A 13,332-nucleotide genomic window follows, 5' to 3' on the forward strand; every position below is an offset into this window, starting at 1 on the left:
TAGTGAAGTGAAGTGAGAAAAATATAGGCAAAAGTTGCATTTATGGGATGAAAGAAATAAAAATTGCAATTTGCATATGTATTCAACCCTTTTGCTATGAAGCCCCTAAACATTTCTGGTGTAAGAATTTAGCTTCATGTCACATGTTTGTTGAAAGGAAGCCCACCTGTGTGCAATCTAAGTGTCCCGGGGTCGGTCAGTATATACACTTTTTCTGAAAGACCACAGAGGCACCACTAACCAAACAACACCATAAAGATGAAGGATATTTACAAACAACACCATGAAGGCCAAGGAGGTTTCCAAACAACACTATGAAGATCAAGGAGATCTCCATACAACACCATGAAGATCAAGGAGATCTCCAAACAACCCCCACGAAGATCAAGGAGATCTCCAAACAACCCCCACGAAGACCAAGGAGATCTCCAAACAACCCCCACGAAGACCAAGGAGATCTCCAAACAACCCCCACGAAGACCAAGGAGATCTCCAAACAACCCCCACGAAGACCAAGGAGATCTCCAAACAATACCATAAAGACCAAGGAGATCTCCAAACACCATGAAGACCAAGGAGATCTCCAAACAATACCATAAAGACCAAGGAGATCTCCAAACAACACCATGAAGACCAAGGAGATCTCCAAACAACACCATGAAGACCAAGGAGATCTCCAAACAACACCATGAAGATCAAGGAGATCTCCAAACAACCCCCACGAAGACCAAGGAGATCTCCAAACAACCCCCACGAAGACCAAGGAGATCTCCAAACAACCCCCACGAAGACCAAGGAGATCTCCAAACAACCCCCACGAAGACCAAGGAGATCTCCAAACAACCCCCACGAAGACCAAGGAGATCTCCAAACAATACCATAAAGACCAAGGAGATCTCCAAACAACACCATGAAGACCAAGGAGATCTCCAAACAACACCATGAAGACCAAGGAGATCTCCAAACAACACCATGAAGACCATGGAGATCTCCAAACAACACCATGAAGGCCAAGGAGATTTCCAAACAACACTATGAAGACCAAGGAAATCTCCAAACAACACCATGAAGACCAAGGAGTTTTTCAAACAACACAATGAAGATCAAGGAGATCTCTAAACAACGCCATGAAGACCAAGGAGATTTCCAAACAATCCTATGAAGACCAAGGAGATCTCCAAACAACACTATGAAGACCAAGGAGATCTCCAAACAACACTATGAAGACTAAAGAGATCTCCAAACAACACTATGAAGACCAAGGAGATCTCCAAACAACACCATGAAGACCAAGGAGATTTCCAAACAACACTATGAAGACCAAGGAGATCTCCAAACAACACCATGAAGACCAAGGAGATTTTCAAACACCATGAACACCAAAGAGATCTCCAAAAAACACTATGAAGACCAAGTAGATCTCCAAACAATACCATGAAGACCAAGGAGATCTCCAAACAACACCATGAAGACCAAGGAGATCTCCAAACAACACCATGAAGACCATGGAGATCTCCAAACAACACCATGAAGGCCAAGGAGATTTCCAAACAACACTATGAAGACCAAGGAAATCTCCAAACAACACCATGAAGACCAAGGAGTTTTTCAAACAACACAATGAAGATCAAGGAGATCTCTAAACAACGCCATGAAGACCAAGGAGATTTCCAAACAATCCTATGAAGACCAAGGAGATCTCCAAACAACACTATGAAGACCAAGGAGATCTCCAAACAACACTATGAAGACTAAAGAGATCTCCAAACAACACTATGAAGACCAAGGAGATCTCCAAACAACACCATGAAGACCAAGGAGATTTCCAAACAACACTATGAAGACCAAGGAGATCTCCAAACAACACCATGAAGACCAAGGAGATTTTCAAACACCATGAACACCAAAGAGATCTCCAAAAAACACTATGAAGACCAAGTAGATCTCCAAACAATACCATGAAGACCAAGGAGATCTCCAAACAAGTCAGAGTCAAAGTCGTGAGAAGTACAAGTCGGGGTTGGGTTCTAAAAAAAAATCCCAATCTCTAATGATCCCCAGAGCACCATCAAATCCATTATCATGAAATGAAAAGTACATGCTACCACAACAAACCTGCCAAGAGAGGGCCGCCCACCAAAACTCTCAGTCCGGGCAAGGAAGGCATTAATCAGAGAGGCAGCACAGAGACAAATGGTAACCCTGAAGGAGCTGCAGAGTTCTTAAGCATAGGCTGGAGTATCTTTTCACATGACCACAATAAACCATACACTCCACATAGAGCCACCTTTATGGAAGAATGGCCAAAAAAACGTTTTTACTTACAGCTAAAAATTGGAAAGTTTGTTTTGATTTTGCCAAAACACATGTAGAAGACTCCCCAAATGTATAGAGGAAGGTGCTGTGGTCAGATGAGACCAAAATTAAACTCCTTGGCCACCAAGGTAAACACTATGTCTCATGCCAAACCACCACAGCTTATCACTTCAAAAATGACATCCCCACAGTGAAACATGGTGGTGTCAGCATACTGCTGGGGGAATGTTTCTTTAAGAAGCAGGATCAGAGAAAGGGAAGACAGATGGTGCGAAATACAGGGATATTCTTGAGCAAAACCTGTTTCAGTCTGTCAGTGATGTGAAACTGGGACGGAGGTTTCACCTTCCAACAAGACAATGACCCAAAGCTACAACTAAAGCAACAATGGAGTGGTTTAAGAAGCCTGTAAATATATTGGATCGGCCGAGTCACAGCCCAGACCTTAATCCAATGGAGAATCTGTGGTCAGACATGAAGATCGCTGCTCACCAGAGGAAACATCTAACTGGAAGGAGCTGGAGCAGATTTGCCTTGAGGAATGGGCAGAAATCCCAGTGACAACATGTGGAAAGCTCATAGAGACTTATCCAAGGAGACTTGTACTTGTAATTGCCGCAAAAGGAGGCTCTACAAAGTACAGACTTTAGGGGAGTGAATATTTATGCACACTGAAGTTTTCAGTTATTGTGTCCTATTTGTTGTTTGCTTCACAATTAAATGAAAACCGAATGTTCCCAGTTATAGACATGTTCCTTACATGAACTGATGCAAACCCTGAAAAAAACCCCAACAGTGAAATTCCAGGTTTTCAGGTAGCAAAATACAAAAAAAAAAATGCCAAGGGGGTGAATACTTTGGCAAAGTACATGAAGCAATACAAAATTCCAGGTTTTCGGGCAGCAAAACACAATAAAATGCCAAGGGGGTGAATACTTTCGCAAGGTACATGAAAAAATACAAAATTCCAGGTTTTCAGGGAGCAAAACACGCAAAAAATGCCAAGGGGGTGAATACTTTCGCAAGGTACGTGAAACAATACAAAATTCCAGGTTTTTGGGCAGCAAAACACAATAAAATGCCAAGGGGGTGAATACTTTCACAAGGTACATGAAACAATACTATATACAGATTTGTATTTATGACTTGGAAAAAAAACCTGAATCCAGAGCGTCATGTTATATGAATTTAAGCCATTGGTGTACTCTAAAGGTTAAAGAAAAGAGAACATAATGTATTTGTGCAGGAGGACACACAGAACGCGCAGAGCCGGAGTGATGAAACATGAGGACTAGACCACAAAATGCAAGAACACAAAATAGATAAACTGAATGGCTCAGGCATGCTAGGAAAACTACCGCAAAAAAAAGTGGAAAAAATATTATTCTATTCTTAAACAGAGGGCATGTCCATATAGTTATGTCTGGATATAAGCAAATGTTGCAAGTGTTATGGGATCTTGGGGGGATCTGGGATCCAAAGGTCACAGCGTGTTGTTAATCACAGATCCGCTTTAGTTACCTCTTATCGTTTACCCTGAGTTGGCGCGCATTTAATTCCTTCCAGTACTGAAGAGGTTAAGGTCCATTTCTATCCTGCAGTGATCTAACAGGTAGTTATAATCTCAGCTGCAAACATTCCCTTCTGCCATATGTATTCACTCCTAACTCCTTCCTATGCCGGCTATAGCTCATACCTATGCTGTCCACTTGGAAGTAGCCAGTCTCTTGAGAAAGCTGAGTGTTGCATCAGTTGCAGCTGAGAAGTTCCTGATGGAGTGTTATTTGTTGCGTCTTTCAACACTTGTTTGTCTTTCTCACCTCATGTTTTCTTATTGCAGTGGTGAGACTATTCAGGGTGAGTTCAGGGCTAGCGAGGGCCTAAGCACATGATTGGCAAACGGGGGAAGGACCCATCTAGGGACGTTAGGGAGTGTACGGATCAGCCTCAGGTGAGTGTTAGGTGACCCCACTCCCTTCTCCCTAGCGCCAGGACCCTCCGTTGTATTGTTACCCTGGTGTTACTCTGTCTCGCAGGCCTACGCTAGTCAGGGTGAGTTTTGGGCCAGTGAGGGCCTAAGTACATGATTGCCAAACGGGGGAATGACCCGTCTAGGGACATTAGGGAGTGCAGGGATCAGCCTCAGGTGAGCATTAGTAGGTGACCCCACTCCCCTCCTCCTAGCGCCAGGACCCTCTGTTTTATTGTTACCCTGGTGTTTCCTTTGTGTTTCGCAGCTCACCGGGTGTCCTCTCGGACCGGGCATGACTGGGGCAGTCACACAGTGACAGCAGCATATAAAACACAAAATAATAGAATATATTCGCCATACACTTGCCTTCATTGCTGGCTATATTCCTGGATGGATGGATGTTTGGAGTCCCAGATCTTTAGTTAAGGATTGTCTTTCTGAATTATCTCTATTGTTTCACCCTCTTGTTTGCGTGTTTCTCTTCCCAGCATTCTTCTTATTCTGTTACGTTTAGAACCACAGCCTATTTTGTCTTTGTCCAATTGCTGATAGTTCTGATGTCTTTCCTTTCCTTTGTCTTGCTTTCCTTTATAGTTCTATTCAGGTGTTTTCAATTCCTCATTTTGTTGGCCCTATCACATGCTGGGAGGGGTTATTTATACTCGCCAGGCATTTGCCATCATTGCTGGCTATATTCCTGGATGGATGGATCTTGGGAGTCCCAGCTCTTTAGTTAAGGATTCGCTTTCGGAATTATCTCTATTGGTTTACCCTGTGGTCTGTTTGTGTGTTTCTCTTCCCAGCATTCTTCCTATTCTGTTACATTGAGGACCACAGCCTATTTTGTCTTTGTCCAATTGCTGATAGTTCTGATGTCTTTCCTTTCCTTTGTCTTGCTTTCCTTTTTATTGCTATTCAGGTGTTTTCAATTCCTCATTTTGTTGGCCCTATCACATTCTGGGAGGGGTTATTTATACTCGCCATACACTTGCCTTCATTGCTGAGTATATTCCTGGCTATATTCCTGGATAGATGGATCTTTGGAGTCCCAGCTCTTTAGTTAAGGATTCTCGTACTGAATTATCTCTATTGGTTTACCCTGTGGTCTGTTTGAGTGTTTCCCTTCCCAGCATTCTTCCTATTCTGTTACGTTTAGGACCACAGCCTATTTTATCTTTGTCCAATTGCTGATAGTTCTGATGTCTTTCCTTTGTCTTGCTTTCCTTTTTATTTCTATCCAGGTGTTTTCACTTCCTTGTTTTGTTTGCCCGATCACATTCTGGGAAGGGGTTATTTATACTAGTCATGCACTTGCCTTCATTGCTGGTTATATTCCTAGGTGGATGGATGTTTGGAGTCCCAGCTCTTTAGTTAAGGATTCACCTTCTCAATTATCTCTATTGTTTTACCCGGTGGTCTGTTTGTGTGTTTCCCTTCCCAGCATTCTTCCTATTCTCTTACATTTAGGACCACAGCCTATTTTGTCTTTGTGTAATTGCTGATAGTTCAGATGTCTTTCCTTTGTCTTACTTTCCTTTTTATTTCTATGCAGGTGTTTTCACTTCCTTGTTTTGTTGGCCCGATAACATTCTAGGAGCGGCTATTTATACTTGCCATGCACTTCTCTTCATTGCTGGCTATATTCCTAGGTGGATGGATGTTTGGAGTCCCAGCTCCTGAGTTAAAGATTCTCTTTCTGAATTGAGGGTGCAGTTAAGGACACTCAGGATCAGCCGATGTTGTGTGGGGACCCCAGTCTTATCTTAGGGTCTCAACCTCTGCGGTTGGGCAGGGACAAATCAGGGTGAGATTTAGGGCTTCTCGTAGACGGAATAGTGACCTGTGGGCTGCAGATTTAACACCTCTCCTGATTTTTCATCCCCTTTTGAGTTGTAGGGCTCAGTCATAACAATAGCGGAGAACCCGAAAATAAGACACTGTCCTATATTAGATTTTGCCCTGAAAAATGCCCTAGTGCTTATTTTCGGGGCAGTGCTTGTTCTTAGGGAAATGCGGTTGGAGGTAAGTTTACCCCCAAAAAAGCAGACCGCCCTTCCCAGGAGAATCATACCAGAATCCAAACATCCTCCTGCGATTTTCGACGGGCATTCCCAGCTGGTACGCTCCATGTGGTCCTGCCCTGATCCTGGCCGACACTCACATACATCAAATTGCACACACATATATATATATATATATATATATATATACACAGTATATTATATTATATACATACAGTACAGACCAAACGTTTGGACACACCTGCTCATTTCTAGAACAACTGTTAAGAGGAGACTTTGTGCAGCAGCCTTCATGGTAAAATAGCTGCTAGGAAACCACTGCTAAGGACAGGCAACAAGCAGAAGAGACTTGTTTGGGGTAAAGAACACAAGGAATGGACATTAGACCAGTGGAAATCTGTGCTTTGGTCTGATGAGTCCAAATTTGAGTTCTTTGGATCCAATCATCGTGTCTTTGTAGAAAAGGTGAACGGATGGACTCTACATGGCTGGTTCCCACTGTGAAGCATGGTGGAGGAGGTGTGATGGTGTGGGGGGGCTTTGCTGCTGACACTGTTGGGGATTTATTAAAAACTGAAGGCATACAGAACCAGCATGGCTACCACAGCATCTTGCAGCGGCGTGCTATTCCATCCGGTTTGCGTTTAGCTGGACCATCAATTATTTTTGAACAGGACAATGACCCCAAACACACCTCCAGGCTGTATAAGGGCTATGTGACTAAGAAGGAGAGAGATGGGGTGCTACGCCAGATGACCTGGCCTCCTTCTTTATTTTCATGACTCCGAAAATTATAATTCACATTGAGGGCATCAAGACTATGAATTAACACATGTGGAATGAAATACTAAACAAAAAAGTGTGAAACAACTGAAAATATGTCTTATATTCTAGGTTCTTCAGAGTATCCACCTTTTGCTTTGCACGCTCTTTGCATTCTCTTGATGAGCTTCAAGAGGTAGTCACCGGAAATGGTTTTCCAACAGTCTTGAAGGAGTTCCCAGAGATGCTTAGCACTTGTTGGCCCTTTTGCCTTCACTCTGCGGTCCAGCTCACCCCAAACCATCTCGATTGGGTTCAGGTCTGGTGACTGTGGAGGCCAGGTCATCTGGCGTAGCACCCCATCTCTCTCCTTCTTAGTCACATAGCCCTTACACAGCCTGGAGGTGTGTTTGGGGTCATTGTCCTGTTGAAAAATAAATGATGGTCCAACTAAACGCAAACCTGATGGAATAGCATGCCGCTGCAAGATGCTGTGGTAGCCATGCTGGTTCAGTATGCCTTCAATTTTGAATAAATCCCCAACAGTGTCATCAGCAAAGCCCCCCCACACCATCACACGTCCTCCACCATGCTTCACGGTGGGAACCAGCCATGTAGAGTCCATCCGTTCACCTTTTCTGCATTGCACAAAGACTCGGGGTAGGGCTTATATTCGGGGTAGGGCTTATATTCGGGGTAGGGCTTATATTCGGGGTAGGGCTTATATTTAAGCCTTACGTTGATAAGGATGAAAATCCCTGCTAGGGCTTATTTTAGGGAAACACGGTATATATCAAATGATCCATTCAGATTTCTGTCCTGTAATAGAAACGCACAAGTGGCATCACAAACACTTTAGTGCATCACACCGGGGTTAGCTTTAATCAGTTGCAGCTAATCTGGCCGGGATGTAAGTGGTAACCTCAGACGTGCATCTGACAGCTCAGTACTTAATGATGTCAGCAAGCCTCTGTAAGTAGCTATTAATAAGCCGCAGCACCTAGCATGCAGCTCCATTACCGCATCTCGTATATACAAATAATCTCTAGGAGCAAGTCACCTCATTCCAGCAAGGTAAGATTCCTCTCATTACCCCAAATCAAGACCCCTGCTATACCCCGATCAGCCATAACAAGGTCACAGAAAGTCATCAACATTATCGGCTAATAACGGCACTCATCAAAGGAAGGAAAGGGATGGGTAAGGCAGCAAGTGAAATCTGTGCAAGCGGGAAACATGAGCAAGCGGGAAGGTTTGAGCGACTATGACCGGGGCCAAGTTGTGATGGCTGGACGAGTCAGAGACTCTTCAGAATGGCATCTTACTTTAGTTCATGCCAAGCCAATGAAATTTTAGGCCAATTCACAAAATTTTGCACAATTGTATGCAAATTGTCTCTCCAGGAAAGGAGACAAACTCTAGCGCAGCGCCACCTATTGGAAGTAGCGTTCCTAAAAGTCAAATGTGGATTTTTAACAATCCTTTGCATATGACCTAGGATATATATGCCAGATCAGAATCGCAATTTGCAGACACGGTGTTTCGGGGTGCTTGCCCCTCGTCAGTGCAAAGTATGGGGTGTCTGATCTGGCTCATGAGAAGCTTTGTGGGGACCACGGGGGAACACTATTCTCCTTAACACAATTGTCTGGTGATTTATTCACAGTACCATTATAGAAATAAGGAGGAAGACAATTGTATACTTTCTCGGAATGTTTAGAACAGTCGGAATCTTTGTAATTAATGCAGAGAATTCGAATTATTAACTAATTGATTTGCAAATTTTAGACACTCTTTGAATATCCTTCCTCATCTGTAGTCTTTATGTTCTATACTCTGTATTTATACATTGTCATAAGATTAATAAGATTACCTCTAAGGCGGCTTTTTTTCCTCAAGCTGAATTAACCCAATTTTTTTTTAACTATTTGTTAGCTCATGTTTAATATTTAAGGGGGGGGGGGCAATTTCTGTAAGAGTCGTAGACTAAAATGCAAGGCGTAATATAGATTTGAATCCGAATATATAACATATATCGCGCCGGTGTACAGATATGGTGTTATACTGCTGAGACTCTCACTAAGTGAGGTGGATCCTCTAAACTCAAGGTCCGGGTGGGCACTCAGGTCATGGGCGTCAGGGCAGCAGATGGGTGAAGAACGCAGGGAACAGAGAGCAAAGGGACTGGAGATACTGGAAACAGCAGGCAGAAGGCATCCTGAGGACAACAGACAGGTGGTTGCGATACCGTAAACTACAGGCAGGTAGGTAGCTGTGGAACAGGAAGCCGCAGACAGCCAGGAGATGTCCTAGAGACCACAGGCAGGTAGGCAGCTGTGCAACTGGAAGCTGCAGACAGGACATAATGGTGACCCCAGATAGGTTGCGCACTACTGGAAACCGCAGGCAAGTAGGTAGCTGTGACACTGGAAGCCGCAGACAGCCAGGAGACAACCTGGAGACCACAGGCAGGCAGGTACTGTAGCTGTGCAACTGGAAGCTGCAGACAGGACGTCCTGGTGAGCGCAGGCAGGTTGTGCAATACTGAAAACCGGAGGCAGGGAGGTAGCTGTGGATCTGGAAGATGCAGACAGCCAGAAGACGTTCTAGAGACCACAAGCAGGTATATTGCTGTGAAACTGAAAGCTGACAGCCTAGAGCCGTCCCGGGGACTGCAGGCAGGTGGTAGCTGTGCAACTGAAAGCTACAAAAAGGACTTGTTTAGTGACCGCAGGCAGGTTGTGCGATACTGGAAGCCGCAGGCAGGTAGTTAGCTATGGATCAGGAAGCCACAGATATAGCCAGGATTTGTACTGTTAACTGCAGGCAAGTAGGTAGCTATGGATCAGGAATCTCAAGCCATAACTTCCTGGTGACCGCAGGCAGGTTGTGCAATACTGGAAACTGCAGGCAAGTAGTTAGCAGTGGATCAGAAAGCCACAGATAGTCAAAAGATGTACAGATGACCAAAGGCAGGTAGGTATCTGTGTAACTGAGAGCTACAGACAGGACGTCCTGATGATCGCAGGCAGGTTGTGCAATCTTGGAAACCACAGGTAGGTAGGTAGCTGTGGATCTGGAAGTCATCATAGACAGGCAGGAGATGTCCTGGTGACTTCAGGCAGGTTGTGCGATTCTGGAAACAGCAGGCAGGTAGGTAGTTGTGGAACTGGAAGCTGTAGACAGGATGTCCTGGTGACCCCAGATAGGTTGTGCAATACTGGAAGCCGCAGGCAAGTAGATAGCTGTAGATCTGAAAGTCACAGAGAGCCAGGAGTTGTACTGATGACCGCAGGAAAGTAGGTAGCTGTGTAACTGAAAGCTGCAGACAGGAGAACCTGTTGACCGCAGGCAGGCTGTGCGATACTGGAAACCGCAGGCAGGAAGGAAGGTAGCTCTGGATTGGGAAGCCACAGGCAGCCAGGATATGGCCTGGTAACCGCAGGTAGGTAGGTAGGTAGGAAGAGAGCTGTGCAACTGGAAGCTGCAGACAGGACGTCCTGGTGACCACAGGTAGGGTGTGCGATACTGGAAACCGCAGGCAGGAAGGTAGTTGTGCATAGACAAAATAAAAGACCTAGGAACAGTGAAGTCTTAATACCAAAACGTGTGTGTGTCTTGGAAGGACGTTCATTACATGGGAGCACACCGGGCTAGTTGCAAAGCCCAACGTGGAGCACAAGAGAGTTCAGTGGACCGGGGCAGAGGGAGCAGAGCACAGACCTGCAGCTTCTCATCTATAACAAAACAACTAGACACTTATGTAATCATAGAGAAGTCGCTATTTTTAACATAAACAATAATAATAATTTATTCATTTATATAGTGCTATTAATTTCACAGCGCTTTACATATATCAGGAACACTGTCCCCATTGGGGCTCACAATCTAGAGTCCCTATCAGTAGAATTTTGAATTGTGGGAGGAAACTGGAGTACCCGGAGGAAACCCACGCAAACACGGGGAGAACATACAAACTCCTTGCAGATGGTGTCCTTGGTGGGATTTAAACCGAGGACCCCCAGTGCTGCAAGACTGCAGTGCTAACCACTGAGCCGCCACAAGACTGCAGTGCTAACCACTGAGCCACCACAAGACTGCAGTGCTAACCACTGAGCCACCGTGCTAATCATACTGTATTTGAAAAATTGTTGATTGTTGGTGCCATAGTGATTTGGTAACATTGGGTAATGATGGAGGATCGTCATGGCGACATTATACTGTATATGGATGCTGGAGTGATGGATGACACAGGGAGAATCTCACCGTAGGTCGCAGATCTATAACCCCGAGTGGAGGGTCATAGAAACGGCTTCTGCAATGGCCGTAACTCGTATAATTATAACTTATGGACAGGAGCTGCTTATTAGGATTATCTTTCAATAAAGGAAAATACCGCCATACGTCATCGCTGGCCTGTGCGAGACCTCAGGCTTAACTGGTTCGGATCTGATGGGATGAGCCCTTTAAAAACGCTAATACCCTTCACCTGCTCCCTCGAATGATGGGTTTCACAACAGGGACGTCAGGGTTTATCATCTACATAATCGGGGGGCTCCATATGACCTTGCACATTTTACATGGAATTGGCCCTAAAAGAGGGTTCTCCAATTTGGGTAAATACCTGGAGAACACGTGCACAGACCCCTCACATCCAAACGCCCCGACAGAGGTCATCTCCGGGTCCTCCAGAGCCGCCAACTTCCATCCGCAGCTGTGATAAAAGTGGATTATTCCAGAAGAGTGCAACTGTGCATTTACAGAATGGCCGGGAGCGTAATCTGATTACGAGTGCATATACTCCGCCCGTCCATGAAGCCGCCCATGGCCAAAATGTCCAGGAGAGGATCAAAAAACATGTGGGATAAAGCAAAGATGAGGCCATGATGATGTAAATATAAAGGGAATGTCTAGTTCTCCCCTTTCATGATCACCATGCTGCTGCTGTCATACTGTATCTAAATAGTACTACCTAACAGTGCCCATATAATAGCACCGTACCAGAGGTCCAAGAGGTCAGAGGCTATTTCTACCTCCAAAGCATCAAGAAACCTCTGCAATGGGACCATATATTGTTTTTGCACAGGATCCCTTTTCTGTCTATGTCCTGCACCATACAGTCAAGGGCATAGTTTCAGAGTTGTCGCACGGGCGGTTACAAAATGTGGTAACGTCTATGGAGGCAAAACTCCCCCCCCCTCCATGACCCCACTATCAAATGATCGATGCTGTCAAGAAATAATAGGGATAGATTTAGGAATAGTACAAAGGTAAGGGCTAGGATTAAGGCTAGGGCTTAGGGTTACAGCTAGGGATAGTACTAGGGTTAGGGTTAAAATTAAGGTTAGTTCTAGGCTTAGGAATAAGGTTAGGGCTGATTTTAGGGATAGTATTACGGTTAGGGCTAAGATTAAGGTTAGTTCTAGGGATAGGATAGGGTTAGAACTAGGATTAAGGTTAGGCCTAATATTAGGGTTAGGTCTAATTTTAGGGTTATGGCTAGTGACAGGACTAGAGTTAGTGCTAGGATTAATAGGGCTATATTTAGGGATAGTACAAAGGTTAGGGCTAGGATTAAGGTTAGTACTAGGGATAGGAATAGGGTTAGGGTTCGTATTAAGGTTAGGCCTAATTTTAGGGATAGGGATAGTACTAGGGTTAGGGCTAGGATTAATAGTTAGGGCTGGATTTAAAGATAGTAGAAAAATTAGGGCTAGGATTAAGGTTAGTGCTAGGGAAAGGTATAAGGTTAGAGCTATGATTAAGGTTAGGGCTAATTTTAGGGTTAGGGCCAGGGTTAGTGCTAGGATTAACTGTTAGGGTTAGATTTAAAGATAGTACATAGGTTAGGGCTAAGATTAAGGTAAATTCTAGGAATAACAATGGAGTTAGAGCAAGGATTAAGGATAGGCCTAATTTTAGTGTTAGGTCTAGGATTAATAGACAGGGCTAAATTTAAGGATAGTACAAAGGTTAGGGCTAAGATTTAGGTTAGTACTTGGGATAGGAATAGGGTTAGAGCTAGGATTAAGATTAGGGCTAATATTAGAGTTAGGGCTAGGATTAATAGTTACGGCAAGACTTAGGGATAGTACAAAGGTTAAGGCTAAGATTAAGGTTAGGGTTAGGAATTGGGTTAAGAATAGGGTTAGGGCTCATTTTAGGGTTACGGCTAGCAACAGAACTAGGGTGAGGGCTAGGATTAATAGGCTAGATTTAGGGATAATACAAAAGTTATGGCTAAGATTAAGGTTAGTGCTA

The sequence above is a fragment of the Anomaloglossus baeobatrachus genome, chromosome 7 (genome assembly GCF_048569485.1).
Source record: "Anomaloglossus baeobatrachus isolate aAnoBae1 chromosome 7, aAnoBae1.hap1, whole genome shotgun sequence".
Classification (NCBI taxonomy): Eukaryota; Metazoa; Chordata; class Amphibia; order Anura; family Aromobatidae; genus Anomaloglossus; species Anomaloglossus baeobatrachus.